We start from the raw sequence: 4,142 nt of genomic DNA on the forward strand, positions 1-4,142 counted from the left end.
ATATAATTTTTTATATGTATATGTGTGTGTATTATGTATGTATGTATATATGTATATATGTGTGTGTGTAACGAAAGAGATACTTTTCTGCTTAGATATCGCAATATTTATTTACTCATCTATACGTATTTGTTTATTTAATCTTTTAGTTTCATAGGAATCTCTAAAGAATAGGTCTGGTATAGTTATTAGATTTCTTATATACTTCAAAATCGATCGCAATATGTATTTGATAACAGAAATCGTGAATGAAAAAAATATATCTAAAAAGGATGTTTTGTCAACATATTGTGTGAATTATCGTCCTAGATCAAATAACATGATTTCCTGACATCTATGATGCTTGTCAGGTAAACTGTTTAATCTTCACCTGAATATCTTCGAGCGTGTTATGAAATATTTATTGTGAGCCAACCTCCAGCAGTACATTCAGCTCAGAATATAGACTCACTTTCCATGAGCACAACATTATATTGCGTACTAATATGGATCTTGTGTTGGTAAGAACATGCCATTAATTACAGCGCGTCAAGTGTTATGCCATGAAATTCTTTCTTCAAAAGCCACATTGTTATTTACAGTAAGATCTTCAATGAATAGTTTGCATGAATATTTTATTATTGATTTCTTAAATGATAAAATTATTAAAGCAACTTCATTTCGTTAACTGTCTCCAAATCTGTATTACTCCGCTTCCTATTTGTGTGTGTATGTGACACTGTTAAATAGATCTTTTAAGTCGGAATGTGAAGAGTTATACCGAGTGAAATGGCTGGCAAAAGGTATCGGGGTGGGGGTAAAGGTTAAAAAAAGGACAAATATGAAATTCTACACATGTTTACACAGGTGATATAAAGACAAATGCAACGACTTGTTAAAGCGGTTGGATGACAGGCTGGAATATGATTAATGACTTGTTATTAATGGATGAAGAACGTAGTTTCGAAGTGAACTAAAATTTATTGTTTTTAATTTCTCAATCATTTAACGCATGCACCTCAGAAAAAATAATTGTCGTCTACTAGTTAACAGAAAATTGACCCTTTTATATTTTTTATTTATCTACAATCTTACGAGAACTGAACCTTCTATATTTGTATATAGATAGTGATAGCAGAAAAGAGCTAAGGAAAGAACATAAAGAAAAGGTTTGGAGAACAGGTAAGCTAAGAGCTAAGACAAAAAAAAATAGATTTAGCTGGACAGTAGCAGTTGAGAAGCGAAAATATGAATGAAAATTAACGATAAGAAAGCAGGAATCGCATAGCTGAACTCTACGGCATTGGTGAAATGAATATTCTATAAAATCTTTGTGTGATTGCCTTATTCTGTAGATTTGAAAGATTTTCTTCGAAGAAACAATGCAACATAGACTTCTTTTGATTGAAATATTAAGAATCACACTTGTTTCTTTAATCTGCTTCATTTGGAACAAAAGTACTTACAGGTTGAGAGTTGAGGGCCTTGTTCGAACGTAAGGCACAAACTAACTCTACGGCTCTTCGCTCTGAAAATAAATATCCATGGTATGGTCAGTCGCATATATTATAGACATTTAGGAAACATTGCAGCACCAACTGAAAACTGAATGCGTTCAACGCTGTTTATTAGATGCTGTAGTACTTAATGAAGAACGCCGATTGCAGTTCGTTAGGTAAAATTGATCTTAGTTATTTGTCGAAGAATGTAATTGGATAATGGATCATCTCAATGTACCACAAAAAAAAAAAAAATTGAACCAAAAATGTAGTATTAAGAATATAAAATATTTTACATAGTCTATATATTTGTCGTTCATTTTCCAGATCAACAAAGCGTGTATTTTGAAAGAGAACAGGCTCTCTTGGCCACAGAAGCTCCATACGTTAGAATTCTAAGTTAACGTCAGTACCTATACTTTGAAAATCCTTTATATTGTGTTCAACAACCTGGTACAAAAAAGCAAACAATTGTTATAAACCGCATGTTTTCGGTAAGTTCAAAACTTTTATCTTCATCTGCTGCTGCTTTGTAATTTTGGTTGAAATTGAAAGTGTGAAACTAATTTCATTTTGTAATGAAACCTGGTCGTTGTAGAGAAGTGCATTTGAAATAACTATAGCTGGCTATTGAGATAACGTAGAAAATATATAAATAGAAATGAAGTTTATTTGACATGTGCAATTGATTTGATTGTTCTAGAAGCGGCGAACTGGCAGAATCGTTAGCATGCCAAGTAAAATGTTTGAGTTGTATTTTGCCTGTTCAAATGCCACCGGGGGTCAACTTTGCCTTTCATCTTTTCGGGGTCGACAAATTAAGTACCAGTGAGACACTAGAGTCGATGTAATCGACTGGTCCCCTCCCCCGAAATTTCAGGCCTTGTGCCTATAATAGAAAGGATTTGATTGTTCTGATCTTAACATCAGTTGGTGAGAATAGAAGTCATTTGACGACACTCTTTTGTTTGTAATTGTTTGTAATTGCAGGTTCAATCCGGGGAACATTGAAATAATACCCATCTTGTCCATTCCCAAGAATAAGATTATACTGGAGAGCATCATAAGAGGGATGAGTCTGTCAAACACGTTTAAGGTTGTTGTCTTGAACACGAATGAGAATATCATGATTTTCAATGGGATTACCAAACATAAGCACGGCTACTTCATGAGACGTGAGCTCATTAAAACAGCGTAAAATGTTCTTTACTATAGTTTATTATAGACTTAATGAACGCAGAAATACACACACACACACTTATGGAATTGATAATATTGAAAACAGCAGAAGGTAAACATGAATTTCAAACGAAATGAAATGTAGTCAATATAGGTGCAAAACATACTTTCTGTAGCATAGATATGATATAAAAAAACTGGGACGTCACCACTTTAGCAAAAGTTAGTATGCGTCAACAATGTAAGAAAGTACATAAAGTCAACATTTATTTGGAATATGTACTAAATGTTATAAAATTCACGATTGAATGGATGTCACGGTGAAGAAAGTGAAAGTCCAAGAAAATTCAGAAGGCATAATTCAATTTCACATACAAAAATAATTTAATTTACAATTTTGAAACGAACGCTAAATTTTTTGTAATGCAAATAAGTGAATGAAGATATAGTTTAACTGGTAGCCAAAAGCTTATTGAATCTTTTGATACCCTAGACGTCAAAAACGGCAACTCGGTTTTGGAATGCATAAGAAATACACACAGACACACAAACACATACACACACACACACACACACACACACACACACACACACACACACACACACACACACACACTCTCATATATATATATATATATATATATATATCGATTATTTGAAGACATTGCCAAGTTTCAAAATATTTTAGAGGAAGGATCAATATTTAGAAAGCTACCACAACTGAGAATAATGTTGGCAGCTATTTCTCCCTTTTGCAATTCTTTAAATGGAAATCAGCTTTGGAGCAATTTCAAAAAAAGAAAAAAAGAAAAAAACAAACAAACAAACAATTGTAAAATGTCACACAGAGAATAGGGACGAGAAGCAGAAACTTTGCTCACATGAATTGAATAAAGGTTAAATCAGAAATGGAACAAATTTTTCCGAGATTAGAACTAGCAGAAATGCGGTGAGAATTTAGGAATATAAATGTATTAAAACCGCAACTTTATTCAAGTAATTTAAATCATACGGATAATGAAGAATGACTTATTGTCATTGTAGTTTTAGGTACTATTTTAAGTGTTTTCTAAGGATGCTTTCAAATTATGAGGCAAGCTTATTTAAAGAATATCAGAATTTCCCATCAGGAAAAATATTAATGTTTAAAATGCCATCTGAAGAGTTATTGTAGCTAAGTTATTGTCAAGAGGTAAGACATTACATAGTTTATATAAACTATCCTTAATCGATATAAGCACTTGTAATATATATCCTACCCCTGAGCAAGAAGGTATCTTAAAGAGTCAAGATTGAATTCTGGTAGATAAAGTATCAGGATTACAGTGCCATTTATGATACCGATAAATGCCGTCAAGATACTTATGCTACCATTAGCGTTTTGAGAGGATAGAAATTTCTATTGAGATGGATTTTCATGCAAATGTTATCTATTCTCTCACATGTAATAAAGACTGCTAGTTTTGTTATATGCCACGTCTCCAA

The 4,142-nt window shown here is 32.6% G+C and overlaps 1 long non-coding RNA gene across 1 annotated transcript in view; it reads left to right on the forward strand.

The window, feature by feature from the left end:
- LOC128247291 (uncharacterized) overlaps nucleotides 1-1,966 on the forward strand; it is a 74,092-nt gene extending 72,126 nt beyond the window's left edge. Inside the window, exon 4 of the long non-coding RNA XR_008263661.1 lies at nucleotides 1,806-1,966. This is a non-coding gene — a long non-coding RNA (uncharacterized LOC128247291). The remainder of the gene's footprint in view (nucleotides 1-1,805) is intronic.
- The last annotated feature ends 2,176 nt before the right edge of the window (nucleotides 1,967-4,142 follow it).

Source organism: Octopus bimaculoides, chromosome 3 (genome assembly GCF_001194135.2).
Source record: "Octopus bimaculoides isolate UCB-OBI-ISO-001 chromosome 3, ASM119413v2, whole genome shotgun sequence".
NCBI lineage: Eukaryota > Metazoa > Mollusca > Cephalopoda > Octopoda > Octopodidae > Octopus > Octopus bimaculoides.